General features: G+C 33.7%; 1 long non-coding RNA gene across 5 annotated transcripts in view; it reads right to left on the bottom strand.

Moving 5' to 3' along the window:
- Positions 1–14,996, bottom strand: part of LOC147842043 (uncharacterized) — a 120,407-nt gene extending 105,411 nt beyond the window's left edge. For 2 of the 5 annotated variants that reach the window (XR_015501008.1, XR_015501009.1), the window contains exon 1: positions 14,856–14,955. This is a non-coding gene — a long non-coding RNA (uncharacterized LOC147842043). Of the gene's footprint in view, positions 1–14,855 lie in introns of all 5 variants that reach the window. The other 3 variants (XR_015501007.1, XR_015501005.1, XR_015501006.1) reach the window with 3 other exon arrangements.
- Positions 14,997–16,333: the final 1,337 nt, after the last annotated feature.

Genomic DNA, 16,333 nt, shown 5'->3' with positions numbered 1-16,333 from the left:
AACAGTCTCTGGATCAATGCGTGTAAAAATTTTGAACATCTTCTTGAACACTTAATGCTTCCAAACAGTTTGCTGCAATGTAAAGTGCACATGTCCTGAAGTAGTTCATTATGATGCAATTTACCTTCTATGTGTGATTTAATTGGACAGGAATTACAGGACTGATTTTTCTAATCCAATAAAATGTACTCAAGGAAAAGTAAAAGTACACATTTTAAAAACTACTTAGTAAATTAGAATTTCTGAGAAGAACTACTCAATTACAGAACCTTGAGTATTTGTAATTAGTTACTTTACTCCACTGCTTATACACTACAGACAATTTAGCCAACCTAATTCACTTGTACTGCATGTCTTTGGAATGTGGGGGAAACTGGAGCACCCGGAAGAAACCCATGCAAACACAGGGAGAACATACAAACTCCACACAGAAATGCCAACTGACCCAGCTGAGCCTCAAACCAGTGACCTTCTTGATGTGAAGCGACAGCACTGCCTACTGTGCCACTGCGTCGCCCCCAATTAAAATTGAGATTTTCCATGCGTTTGCACCTGGATTTCCACAAGTGGACAATGACATTGTATTTTATTACACTGACCTTTGTCATGTGTTTTTAACTGCAAAGACACATTCTCTGTGACTGAAGTCTAACAGCACTGTTTGTATATTGTGAATTGTTAGGTTAAAAGTGTGTATATAAAGACCCAGGGTTACGTGAAGTGTGAAAAGCTTATGGTTGTTTGTGCTGAAATAAACCCAGCATTATATAATGAATAATAAAATACCCTATATATATATGACATACTTTATTTATACTGTATATACAGTACTGACAATAAAAAGCACACATTGGCACAACTTTATTTAACATAAAATAGGTCAACTAAAACATGCATATTTCAGATCCATTAGATGCGTAGATGCACTTTCCTGCGGTTAATGCATTCGTTCCTTTTGAGAATACAAACACTTTCTTTTCTTTCACTATTTATGAAAAACAATATACTTTATAGTACTGTAAAGCAGCCTGTCACTGAGTTTGATGGAACGCAATACTCTCTTTTTAGACAGTGAGAAAATTAAAATGGTTTGAAGCTGCCAAAAAGCATTCAGACTAAAGAAATCAAACCATCTGTTATTTGTGCAGTTTATAGATACACAAGGAGAAAAACTTTGCTTTGAGTTTTTAAGTCTTATACTTTAGCAAATTGGGTCAGTGAATTGAAGACAAGTGTTTCCCATTAAAAACATATTTAAATAAAGGTCAGATATTCAATGTAATCATGTAATTTGCAGCCTAATCATATTATTTTATAACATTTAGTAATTGAAATTGAAATGATAATCAGATATACTGGCTGGTATAACAATATCCAGAAAATAATAGTATTCAAAAGAACTAAACTCATTTTGTAATTATGATTTATATGTTAGAAATTGAGGTGTCTTCATTAATAAATTACAGCCAATTTTTTTGACCTTTTTTGTCACTGTGTCTCCCTTCAAATGACCTAATTTAGCAATAATTTGTAAATGTTACTGTATGGACTCACTTTATACCCTTTAAAATGTAAAATGTAAATTTTTTTTTAATGAATTGTTAATGAATTAAAGTAATATGTAAGCACATTATTGCAGACAGAATATGGAAAACTCATGAATAAATAAATAATAACTACTATAATTTGCCTACTTCATAATAACTTATAGCATGTCAATAATGCTGAGGTTAATTGAACAAATAACGATTGCATTAAAGGTGCCATATGAAACTTTGAATATACCTAGGCATAGCTAAATAATAAAAGTTCATGACATACCATGGGTCTCAAACACCATTGTTTCCATGTTAAATCCATGAGTTTAATAACCTAATTAAAAAAATAGGTCAATCAGAACAAAACTCAGACTTTGAGGTTCCACATGAGATCATTATTAAGTGTGTTCTCGGCAACATTTCATTTGATAAAAACCTTTCCTAGTGAGATTACAACAATGATAATTTACATCCTTATTGTCTATAACATTTTCTGAAATTTCCTATGTATGAGTCTCATCTTGACTTTAAGGAAATAAAAAAGCAGATCATACGTTTATTCAGCGCTACCTCAAAGAGCCATAAGGTTATTTTAACTGAATCTTTTGTTTATTTAACATGTATTTTCTGAAACTTACTGTGTGCTTTTGTAGTGAGGCAACAGAGACATGTACAGTTTGTTTGAAATGAAGTAGACATGTAAACTGCTAAAAACAAAACAGGTGTAAATGCACATTTACTGTATGTATCATGTCATATCTCTTAGCTCTTAGCTTCTACAGAAAAATGACAGCAATAAACGTAGCTTACAACTCTTGTTCTTCATATACATTAAATTCACAAAATACAACTCCAAGTACATCTCTGTGTCTCCCTTCACTTGGGTATAATTATAATGTAGCCTATGTTAAAGTCAGGAGCAGTAATAGAAAAGCAGACTTAGTTGCCTACAGACAGCTCGAGTAATGTGAACCTCTTCTTCTTAAATGATTGTCATATGTCAGGCATCTACTCAGTTTGTTCAAATATTTTTGGACAACTGAATTATGATTATTTTGCTCATGCGCAATTTCAGAGACTCTCACCCTTAACATAAATATTTACTTTTGTTTATGTATACTGTCAAATGTTCTGGAAGGTTTTGTCTTCAACTATGTGCATACTGTAAAGTGTACTTTATGGTGTAGAGTTGAATTTAGGTTTAGAACTGTTTGATAAGTATGTTGTGTGTTCTTACTTCAAAGAAGAAAACTAGAACCTCTGCTGCAAGCATTTTTACCCCTTTAGCTACTGTAACCAGACTTAGCCATTGATTTAGATTCCCATCCAATGATATGTTCTGTCTCCAAAAGCCCACCCACCAATTCAGATCCACTGTCAGCCAACAGAACACACAAAATCACAGGCAGACAACAGTTCTAGTTTTCTTTCCTGGATTTTTTTCTCCTTTCTCGCTGTCTACAGAAGCTGTACTTGTCACTGAAACAGGTGTATTTTCTCAAGAGACTTATTTCAGAGATATCTGTAAGGAAGTGGGGACATTTTATGAGTGATATAAAAAAATTATAATAAAAAAAACTTACAGCACTTTAACAGTCACTGACAGGCGTCTGTGTCAGACATTCGTTTTTTGCAGTGTTGTGAGATACATCAGATACAGAAAGGCTGGACAGGCCCACAATGCATTCTCTTACATAACACTATCATTACAGCAATAGTGCAGTGCAAAAAAGAAAACTAGATTTATTTATTTAAAATTGTAATATCCTGAAGCCTTACATTAAACAGCTTTTTGCCATGCCATTCAACACACCAAACAGCTAAAAAGACAAAGTAACTTGGTAAATGATATTAAAAAAACAATAAATAAATAAAAAAAATAAATAAATAAAAAAAACGGATTCATTGTGGCTCTTGAAATGTTGCTCATAAGTGCTACAGTGTCACGTAATCATCTCTAAGAAGTTTCTTTGCCTTTCTCAATTAATTTGACTCGAGCTGTTTTGGAAAGCCACACACCTGTCTATGCACTATATAATAATAATAATAATAATAATAATAATAATAATAATAATAATAATAATAATAATAATAATAATAATAATTCCTTACATTTATATAGCGCTTTTCTGGGCACTCAAATCGCTTTACACAATGGGAGGAATCTCCTCATCTACCACCAATGTGCAGCATCCACCTGGATGACGCGACGGCAGCCATTTTGCGCCAGACCGCACACCACACACCAGCTGATTGGTGGAGAGAAGACAGTGATGAAGCCAATTGAATATGGGGATGGTTAGGAGGCCATGATGGACAGAGGCCAGTGGGCAGATTTGGCCAGGATGCCGGGGTTAAACCCCTACTCTTTTCGAAGGACATACTGGGATCTTTAACGACCACAGAGAGTCGAGACCTCGGTTTAACGTCTCATCCGAAAGACGGATATACTTGCAAAGAACAGAAACCAAGTGATGTAGTCAAAACAAACAGGTTTTAGAGACAGGATTGTGCTGAGATACATATCTATCTACATATATAAATAATTTCTGTTGCACTAAAGCTTTAAAGTAGATTTTTGTCTTATTAAAGTCCACGTGAAATCAAAATGTACAATGTTTAATTTGCCATAGGGCACATTGTTATACTTTAGGTGAACAATTAACCCATGTTAATCCACTGAAAATAAAATTGTTTTGGTAATCTTCAATCAAATTATGATCATCTGCTTCTGTGTTTGGAGTGGCGGTCCTTCTCTGATGATGTCAGTTTGACAGCTTCAGCAACAATATTCTTTTTGTGGTACCAATCTGGGTTTATGGCAGAATGGCCCAATAGTATGAGGATGCAGGCTTGCATATGCATGCTGAGATACACAGTCTCAGACATGCAGTATTAGAAACATGCGCTTAATAGAGTTAATGACGTCACTGTGAGGGGTAGAGTTAGGGACTTGGACAGATGTACACATTAAAAGCATTACATGCAGTGTCAACTTGCATCTGCACTCGGTCTGCATCCAGATCTTTGGCCAGACTCGAAACACTTTTCAGGGACTAAACATAAAAACTGTGGGGAAATAAGATCCTCTGGTTTCTCAGTATCAAGCATCACTTCTTAAGTAAATCAGGTTAATCTCATCACCTGCTGAAGACCATCAATAGGATGAATTATTGTGAGTGAGTTACCACATGCCTGAATTATTGAAATGCAATATTTTGACTTTAACTCTCACTTTTAATCTATGTTAAGCTGCCTCGACACAATCTACATTGTAAAAAGCACTATAGAATTGAATTGAATTGCATTGAACTGAGCATCACACAGTGAGGGTGTTTTACAGTGGCAGGGACTGTGGAGCTTGTCAAGGTGAAAGGAAAGCTGAATGCAGCAAAATGCAAATATATCTTTAATGAAAACTGGTCCAGAGCACCAGAATCTTAGAATAGACTGAAAGTTCCTTCCTACTTGACAACCAACCTGAGCAAACAAGACAATGCAGGAGGGCTGACATGATTTTGTCAAGTAAGACATGTTCTTGGAACCACATCTTTTGTTTATCCTGGAACATCTTTCCTGTTTAGATTCGTCTTCCCATAAACATAAATCCCAAAGTATTTAGTTTTGTGAGTGTGTGTGTAAGCATGAATGCACTACTGCACTAATGCACAGCTTTTAAAAAAGTATAGTTTGTTTATACAGTGCTAGTACAAAAGTGTTTGTCACACTGCAAATTTTTGGTAGATTTATCTACCTTACAGTTAAAATTAACACTCCCCCAGAGTATATGGAAACCACTATACAAGTGTTTAAATAACACTTTTGAAAGAGTTAACATTATCAACACTGCTAATTAGCAAACTCTTATAGTATAAAATATCTGTTAAATTTACAAAAAAAAAAAAAAAAAAAAAAAACAGCAGCTGTGGTTGCCTGAATGTTTCCTTAAAAAATACGGAAATTTAATAGAACTGCTTAAATTGAAGGAAAATAACCTTTTTTTCATCAACTGATACAATGTTCAGTTTACAAAAACTTAGTCCACAAAAAAGTAGTCATTAAATGCACTAATGTGTTCATGTGTGTTTAAAATTAACAAACAGATTTTCACTGCATTAGTAACTACACAGTTACATTTAAACAAAAGAAGATGCAGCACAACATCAGATACTCTCAGTTCATCTTGGACTTGAACACAGACGCTACTATCCTCCAAAATGGTGACACAAAAAACGTTTTTCCTTTTTTAATTTTACGGAAAAATACCGGCAGCTGTGGTTGCCAGTAATTTACTGTTTTTAACATTTTACTTTCATAAATTCCATCTACAGAAAATTTCTTTTAAAAAAACATTCCACAGTCTGTATATTTCATTAAACGCACATATAGCACCTTTTATAATCTCGCTTGGCTTACAGTGGTCACTCCATGTGCAATCAGTTGCCACAAATCTAAGACTTTTATGTTTGTATGTTGATGTACTTATAACTGTAACAAAATGTTGAGTAAGAGCTCGGCTTTATTTTTGCATATCATTCTCTCATCGCAAACTAACGTTTTTTATGAATATTGCTTTCTAAAGCCACAAACTAATGTCAACAGAGAAGGTTCGCCACTCCAAATTCAGAAGCAAAAGGTCAAACCTTGACTGAACACTACCAAAGCAATTGTATCTCTTCATCATTGTAATAACTTGCATATTAATTGTTTACCCAAAGAATGCCAATGACTGCATTTACATGGACATCAATCAAATTATTTGCCTTAATCTGAAAAAGACAGTAATATGATTAAGGTGTTTACTATGATTAAGGAGTTGCTGTCATGATCCTGTTTTACATCTTAGCACATAATTCCTAACAATATTGCATCACCACGCTATCCACATTTTCTCTGGAGTTTCATGTAACTTCAGGTGTTTAGTTTTTTTATTTGTCGACTTTAACTGCAGTTTGGCACTTTTACTTTCATTCAGAAACATTGTTCCCTGCAACAAACGAGATATTAAGTGTGAGTATGAACTTCTGGAAGAGTGTTGTTTTAATGGAATTTGATACTGCATGTCAAAAAAAAAAAAAAAACTCAGCATTTTGCGATGCAGGAGTCTGGTCTCTTTCATTGACTCAGTAGGTGCAGAGAATAGTGTCAAACAGCCGTGTGTACATGGACTATCCTGTCACAAAATGTGGCAGAAATCCTACATGAAGGTAATAGTTTGATTAAGGTGTTTGTATACTGCATTTCAGTAATGCGGCTAAAACATACTCAACATTTGTTAATTACATTTCTGTTTAGTTCAATTATGACTTTGTGAGGTTTATTTATAAACTAATTTCGAGAGCATCACGTGCTTATGATTTACCACAGCCGGTCTTGCATTAGCTAATCATGATGTTCCAATCATATGATTCCTCAGTTACTATAAATAACCACAGTCTTCAGTCCACATTTATCTTCATCTGGAAGAACTCTCCATTCTCCTCCTTTACCAGATCGGGTGGCACAGCCACTCAGTTTAGCACTGTCAGCCCAACAGCAAGAACACTGCCGGCCGGTGGGTGTTTCCGTGAGGAGTTTGTATATTCTCCCTATGTCTGCGTGGGTTTCCCCCGGGTTCTCCAGTTTCCTCCCACCATCCAAAGATATACATATTACATAACAGATTTAGCAAATCAGGCACTTGTATAGCTCCCTTCTTTTTCAAGTGTTTCCTTAGCTACTGCAGCCGGGGAGTATTGGAGATCCACCTGAGCTCAAGCTGCCTTCCGCTCTGCAAATGGGAGGGAGCCCTGGGCTCGAGGATCCCTTAAGCTCAGGGCTCTTTCCCAGGACAGCTTGTCAAACAAGCTTTTGATAGATCATCAGCTAAGTCTGAACTCTTGAAATTTGAATTCAATTAATCAATAACTGCTGTTAACATGGTAGACTCTCAAAGAATTGTCTTAATCATATTAAAATCAGATTATTGGTGTCCATGTACACATACTCAGTGTGTACAAGCCAAGGAGACATTGTAAATACTGATTTCACAAAGACTTTAAAATGGCCATTCACTCCGACAGAACCTGAGAGGTCTAAAAAGGAAAATGCCAGAAAACCCCCAAATGCAGATACCTGTATGCAAAGCTTGTATCATTACCAAAAAGAATTATGGCTGCAATAATGCTAAAAAATGCGTAGTGATTTAAGCATATAAACACTTATGCAATGTAATTGCTTTGTCTTTATTGGGTGTAGAATATAGATCGGTGAGGTAAAAAGGTAACTTAATGCTGTTTAACATAAGGATGCATCGCATCAGCTGCAATTTTGGGATGTGCAAATAAGTGCAAACAAATACCCACAACCACAAGACTCTTATTTCAATTAATTACTAAATCCCATTGATTCTTCATTTGAATAAACAACAGTTCTGCTAAATGATCCCAGACTCATAAAGGTGATAATAGCATCAGCAGAATAAAAGGTCCAGAGCACATTCTAGCTAATGGACAAGCCAACAGGCCAGAAAATCAAGGCTAAAGTTTAGCGTGTGATGACACCATTGATTATCTGGGCAGTGAGGAAAATAACAAACTCAAACCCGAGCAGCCCCTCTACTCTCAGCTAATTGAAACACACAAGGCCATCCGAGCTTCCGTTGCAGTGCATATTAAACAGAAACAGATGCGGTGCTGCAAATGAGTTAATGCAGGATGAATTTATTTTAGAGTCTGTCATAAAAACTTTTCAAAACAAAACAAATCATTGTTTGCTGCTTTTAAATTATTTAGTAATGACAATGTTTGTGTTTTATATTCCTAACTTTTTTTGCTTATATACAATTATGCCTGGAGCAAAAACACACAATTTAACTAGATTTCCAGAATGGACACAGATTTTTAAAGGGACAGTGCACCCAGAAATGAAAACCTTTAGTGAGTCATAATATTTATTTATGTACTCACTGCCTTGATGTTCTATACCTGCATGAATGTCTGTCATACATAAAACATGAACTGGTAATTGAAATTGATTTTCGCCAATTCAGATTTTGATGAGTCAGCCCTCTATATAATATGGAAATTATCAACAAGGATATTCCTCAAATATTCTCCCTATTATCTCATTTGGCTTTAAAATAAGCTTTCTTTTTGTATAGACTAAAATATGATTTTGGTGTCTCCATTTATTGTCATCATACAAAAGTAAGAGGCTTGGATCTAAGTAAAAAAATTACCTTTTTATATAAAGAAATAAATCCATGTTGTCTGGGGGTAAAAAAAAAAAATACACATGAGTAAAAACCCCTTTTTTTAGACTGTGTTGTTGACTTATTTGCATCATATGGAGCAGCCAAAATATTTTTTAAAAAATCTGCCTTTTATTTTTTCATGGACAGAGAGTAAACATGGGCTTAACAGCATTGGATGAGTAAAGATTGAGGGATCGTATTGAATGTTTTTTTTTTTTAATCTTAATTTTAATGTTTAAATCTTGTTTTGAAAGCTAAACAGCCCTGGTCGCCACTTACTTCATTATATGGAAATGAGCAGCTATGGTATTTTTCAAAAATGCACACATTTCTGTTCTACAGAAGAAATTGTTATACAAAGCAACATAAAGAGGAGTAAATAACCAGTGTTGAAGGTAATGCTTTACAAGTAGCACCGATTATGTAATAATATTACTTAAGTAACGAGTAAAGTAATGCATTACTTTAAAAAACGAAGTAACAATATTTCAGTTAGTTTAAAAAAAATGTAATGTGAGTTAATTTTTACTTTAGTTAATTTACTTTTAAAAATTGCTGAATTAAAATGAATGTAGTGATGTTGAATCTTGCACGCAAAGAGAGAATGCAGGAACAGACAGAAAGGAAGATAATAATAATAATAATAATAAGTCTCATTATTTTTAACATATGGAAGGAAAAGAGGATTATCTGAACGGACTGTACACAAGTAAAATGTACAAGTAGCAAACACATTTCATTAATCTGTATTTATGGCATGTATTATACATTATACTACAATACTTTTTGATAAGTTTTTTTTTTTTAAGGTAAGTGAATGTTATACAGTGTACTGTAAATTGCAGAGCTCCTCTATTAAAAAAAGAAGAATAAATAAACCCCTCTGCAAGTTCTGAAAGAGATCAAGCCTCAGCCAAAAGTAACTCAAAAGTAACATAATGCATTACTTACTATAAAAAGTAACTAAGTACCAAGTTTGGGGGGTGTAACTCAACATTGTGATACATTACTTTCTATTGTAACTTTCACCAATACTGTAAATAACAATGTCTTTTGAGAAGACTCTCAAACTCTGCTTTTGATTCATGTCAGTTTCAATCTCCATTCACTTTTATTGCATATAAACAGTCCATATATTCTTCAGAAATTCAGCTTTTTGTGTTTTATAGGAGATAAAGTCATAAATTATCAGTAAGAGGGCTGCTACTTGATGATCTGCTTTTGCTGCTTTACGGCTCCAATCCCCATTCACCTTTACTGGTATGCAAATTATCAACAAAGATATTTAAAAAAAATTATTTTCTATGCAAGTAAAGCAAAACATTCCATTTAAGGTTTGTAAAATCCACGCAGAAGTCTATGAAGACGGCAATAATAATTATTTCAATACAACTGGACAAAGTGCTTTGTTCATGTAAGGTGCTGTTTATGTAACTAGAATATTTTCTTTACTCCTCTCTCAGATAAACAGTTGCTTACCTTCATGTAATTTGGCAGAAATTTATGAATAAACATGACATAAATCCAGCTGATCGGATCGCTCCTACGGTTGTTGCTAGAAGTGATACAGCTGCAATCGGAGGTTAATGTAAAGTATTATTATTATGTATTAAATTCAATGGTAATTGTGTTTGATTAGCAACATTTCCATACCTCCATCCTCACAGTTATGTATAAATATAATTTAATGAACAGCGTCACAAAAATGATGCTATATTGACGCAAGTATCCTCAGCTGTATCCCATTCACAGTGTTGCAGGAGAGGGCGAAATCTAGGTGGGATACAGCTGAGGATACTCGCGTCAATATAGCCTAACATAATGAAATACAATTTTATTCGATAATGCTGTATTAATGTGTGTATCCTCAGCTGTATCCCATCTAATTAAATACAACTAATTTGTAATAAGAATAATATAAATACTACACTTGTTAACTTACAATTACAACTGCATTCTTTCTAGCCCATTATCTGATCTTTAACAAGTAATATGATCTTTATTAATCTGTTTAAACGACAAAATCTATGCTCTATCACGTATTTGAAAATCGGAGTATCAAAAATTTCACAATATAATTACGACATTGTCAATACTTACAGAAAAGGGCAAAAAGAAACAAAATAGGATGTATACATAAATGATTGGGGCTGTTGGGTCATGTTGACACTTTATAGAACTATGGAAATGAGCAACAAGGACATTCTTCAAACATTCTACTTCTAAAACAGTGCTCGACAAAATAAAATTCTTTATTCTCAAAACAAATATGGCTGAGAAACACCAGATTATGTTTTTCTGCATGGACTGTGCCTTTAAACACTGCTATTTAAGGCTGCTTCAATGTGTTTTTTATGCTCCGTTTGAAGGAAATGAACATCCAGTGCCTGTGGACAGACTCGTCAAGCGTTCAAGGGCAATTATTGTGGATGCGGCCCATTTGTGAAGTACTACACGCTTTCACCAAACCCTCTCAAACAGACGCATGGTAATTTGTTCCAAAAAACAAACTGAAGCTGGCTAAAGTTGCGTAGAAAACCACACAGTGCCTGATGGCAGTGAATGCAGCTGGCTAATAGAGGCCAGAACCTATAAGAAAAGATGATGCCGTATTTGTGAGCGATCGTGATGCTTCAGGACTCTCGGAATGAAATGTGGCGCTATACCACCTTGCACTTCTTCAACAGTGCTGGGAATGATCTCATTGCTGGCACCGCTGAGTTGTGAAAAGAAGAGAGAATAGCCTGGTGTGGTGATATCAGTGTCAAGGAGCTCTATAATATACCTGCTGTTAGCATACACATTCATCTCTCAGACTGAGGACGGGAGAAAGATCTTGTCAAAGCAGGGCTATTACCTGTCAAACTGCTGACAGAAATGTGACTGATGTCACTATTAAGAGGCGATTTAATCTGATTGGAGGATGAGGAAAAGTGTAGTCTCATTTATTTATTTATTTACTGGATATGAGGTGATGAAATCAAGGAAGTTGTTTTTGTCTATTATTTTAGATCTATTGTTTCAAAAAAACTCATAATGATTCTGTTGACTACAATATAAATCTGTATATTTTAAATGTCTACACCATAGGTCTCAAACTCAATTCCTGGAGGGCCGCAGCTCTAAACATTTTTGCACCAACCCTAATCTAACACAGCTGATCCAACTAATCAAGCAGTTCAAGACTAGAGACTATTAAGCAGGTGTGAGTTGGAGGTGGTTGGAGATAAACTATGCAGAGTTGCGGCCCTCCAGAGACCATTGTAAAAATGTTACGATAATCAGTTTCGTTGCTTCAACATATTTTAAAAGGTTAATCAGGTTATAAGTTATATTTGTATACTTTATACAAAGTTTAACGTCTTAACGTTTATACAAAGTTTTAACATATTTTAGTCAATTTGACTGATGTAAGTTGATATGATTAGAAAAGTTGATTTTATTCAACAAAAAAGTTTAAGGCATATTTTTTCAACAGAGCAGCGATTGCAGTGTTATGGATGCGACATTTGAAGTAAAATCTTGAAACATAAAATCACACAGAAAATATATGTTAACATTACATTGAAACAGCTGTTTATAATTTCCAAAACTACTAACCACAGAGTTATGGGATCAGAAAAATCTGTAAACATATTTTATAAATTAGATGAGGAAAATAAACATGCTTTATGACATGATCGAAAAAGTCTGCGAGTTTACAGTATACACTCATAGAAATTCTGTGAATTAAACTGCACATCCCCAAAAAATAACACTAATCAAAATGATAAGAGTAAACTCTCTATAGCAGGGGTTCTCAAACTTTTCAACCCGCAACCTCTAAAATAACAACACCAGTGACTAGCGACCCCCTCTATGCTCGGAGGTGGTTATAAGCATACAAATATTGCACACAATGGTGCACACACACTAATAGTATTTATATAAACAAGCTTATTGACGACACAAAAAAGTGCAACAGTCAACTTTTTATGATCATTATTCATTTGTTTAATCTAATATTAATCTCACTTAATGAGAACGGTGAGCACAATGTTTGTCGCACAAGACTATTCTTGGTTTAATTTTGGAGACTTTGGAAATTGTCCACCTTGTTCAGTCGTTGCTTTATTTTTAATGTATGTGAGTGCCATGAAGGTGTCAAAGTTTAACATTGTACTGTAAAATCAATCTGCTGCAACTAACGCTATTGCTGTGATGTTAATCTAGCATAAAAACCCCAGGGGTCGCAATCCAATGGAAAAATGTTGAATATTAAGTAAAAAAAAAAACATTTATATTAAGTATATATTAAATATAAGTTAAAACTATTTGTATAGTCTGCAGGTTATGGATAAAATAATATAGTTCTAATAGTTTATAAAATATATAAGATTTTTGGAAATCACTAACTAATAATAATAATAATAATAATAATAATAATAATAATAATAATAACGTTTTATATACAACTTTTCAAACAATGTAACAGATTGCTTTCAGTGGCAAAACAACAACAAAAACAATAATGCATCCAAATCCGATATCTCAAATCCTCATTGAGTAGGTCATGTTTCCAAGTCAGTTTGTCAAGTGGTATTCATTTTTGTCTTTTGTGTCATCTGGTGAGCAAGTGGGGAAACTGTTTGTTGCTAATGGACAACCAAGTCCTGCAGTGGTACTTCTGAGTAAAAAAAACTCATAAAATATGCTTTGGTCTGACATGTTTAGCTAGTTTTTTTTTATAATGCATTAGTTAACATGAATTAATGAGCAACACAAAAAGCATTACTTAATCTTTGTTAATGTAACTAAACATATACGACTATGTTTTTTTAATATATCAGTTTAAAAATATTTTAGATTTTACTTTATTTTTTGTTTTGTTATTTTAGTTACTAAAAATATTACAAAATAGTATTATTATTAATAAAAGAAAAGTCAATCATTGAAAAAAATTCATTATTGTTTTAAGAAAATTATTAATGGGTCCCACTTTATATTAGGTGGCCTTAACTACTATGTACCAATGCAATGTATTTACTGTGTTCACAGTGTATTGCAAATCACATCTGGTGCTTTTGAGGTAGGATATGTGCAGAGTTAGAGAAAGGCTTGCTGGTATGGATATGTTAAGTGTGGGTTAATGTGCAAGGGATGATCAATAGTGTAATTACAAATGCAATTACAGACATTAATTAGAAATGTTATTACATGAATAGTGTACTACATTACATGTACTGAAACAATAAGTACATTGTAACAAAATGTAACAAATTTTCAGTATAAGAACATTAGTTAAGGCCACCTCCAATAAAATAGGACTAAAATTATTATTATTTTCTTGGCAAAGACCTTAAAATAAAGCATATTAGGTTTTTATATATTAATTTTATATCTCAACCAATGCATATTAACATTTATTGAATCGACAATATCCACAACAAAAATTTGTATCAAATCTAAGTCATGTGGTGTAACAAATTGAACTGATTAAATACTATATAATTACACTTAATTTGTCATAACTTCATCCCTGATTAATATGTACACTTCATAAGGAGAATTGTTTAAACCCTATAAATAATTTTAGAGTCATTTTAGTTAAAACTTTTGTCGAAAACTATACAGAAGTTTAGTATTACACTGCACTTTTAAGAACATAGCTGCTATTTTTTGTGCATATGAAAATATAAATACACAAATGCACTTTGTGAATCACAATGGTGAGTTAACAAAAAGTCAGAATTGCTTAAATAACCTGGAAATTTTAGAAAAAAAAGTATGTCAGTTTTATATGATAATAAGAACAACAACAATTCTCACAATTGTAAGGAAAAGTCATTGTATATGTTATAAACATTTATTCCAGATAGTATAGACAAGTATCATTAAATCATCTTAATGCAATACGATTAAAACATTCAATGACATTTGTTCAATTACATTTTGAAGTGCTTATAGGTCAAAATTCTAACCCGAGAGTTACAAATTTCCAGCAGAAAAAAAGAATAGTGTATCAGCACTATGGATCAATGCGTCTGTTAGTTTGAAAGCCAAGCGGTAGGTGTAATAGCTATGAGATACAAAAAAAGGCTTACCGATGTTGTCTGTGATAAATTCGTGATCGATTGGAGTCAACAGCAACCCAATATTCAGCTCCCATATTGTGTCTGTCTCTGTGTGCTTCTCTGTTAAAGTGTGTCTGTGTGGCATTTTGGATCTGGATGGAAGCCCAGTCCATTACAGATATTTACAAGTTGTAAAAGGAAAGCACAGCCAGTTTAGCCCTGCTGACATAACACACTTTCAGAGCTGGAGCTCCACCGAGTATCATGATTTTTTTATCTTGGATCACAGATTTACAAGCATGCTATACTGTAAACAAAAGCAACATGTAGAAAGCCAAAGCCCACAAAAAAACCAACAACTAAACTAAGCAGGTTCCAACAAACCAGAATGTTTAAGGTGTTTTTTAAACTGCTGTTTTAAAAGACACTCAAGTAGCAGTGTCCTACTACAATCCTGATGGGTATGAAAGCTTGTTTCTGACTCTGGGTAAAAAAAAGAACAAATTTAATTGTGGTATTTTATGCTGTATGCATCAATTGCAACTTAACATCTCACAATTCTGACTATTTTCTCCACAAGAATTGTTACAACTCAAAATTGTGGTGTGCTTATAAACACCTATTAATGTTAACTATGAACGAAAAGTTGGAAAGGTGTGGGAAAAAGTCAAAACTCTTTTTTTTACAGAAGTTCCAGAGTATATTACAATTGTGAATTACATTTGCTTTCAATTGCAGGTTAAGGAAACTTTTGAATTGCAAGATGCAGGGAAAAAAAGTTAAAATTAATACTTGAACTATTATCCTACCCGCTCAGGATTAGGGTTAGGGTTAGGGTTTGTTTAATTTCAAGACATAAAATGACAACATTTAATTTATATTTTTTATTTTGCACTGTCGTTGTATTTGCACTGTCTGTATTTTGCACTGTCGTTGTATTTTCACTATGTGTATTTTGTACTGTCTGGAGCCAGCACTTAAGCTTTTTACTCATCACAGCACACGTGCTGCTGATGATGTGACAATAAAATTGATTTGATTTGATTAGTCTGGCATAGGTTTTACTGGCAGAGGTCCTTATGGCCCCAACTATCAGTGCTGGGAAACACTACACATTCTCTCATTCACACAGTATGGATAATTTAGTTTATCTAATTCACCTATACTGCATGTCTTTGGATTGTGAAAGAAACCAGACCACTCAGACAAATCCCACGCAGCTACAGGGAAAGACATACAAAATCTACACAGAATGTCTTGCTAACCAATTAGACACCTTGCCACTATATGACATAACAGTTTATATGAATTATAAATTCTGAAAAACCAAAACTTTGAGCAATTGTAAGAAAGAGAAAACAATTAAAAACTTTATATAGCCATTTTAAATTATAAATACTCACAATTCAGATTTTACATCAAGCGTTTCTGACAGTTTTTCGCACAAATTAAAAAAATATATATCAGAACAGTGACGTGTTAATTTTCAGGAAATAAAGCATTTAGCG

This window comes from Danio rerio, chromosome 10 (assembly GCF_052040795.2).
Source record: "Danio rerio strain M-AB ecotype USA chromosome 10, GRCz13ab, whole genome shotgun sequence".
In the NCBI taxonomy this organism is placed as follows: Eukaryota; Metazoa; Chordata; class Actinopteri; order Cypriniformes; family Danionidae; genus Danio; species Danio rerio.
The sequence above is the reverse complement of the archived record's forward strand: the minus strand, read 5'-3'. Positions and strand labels throughout refer to the sequence as shown.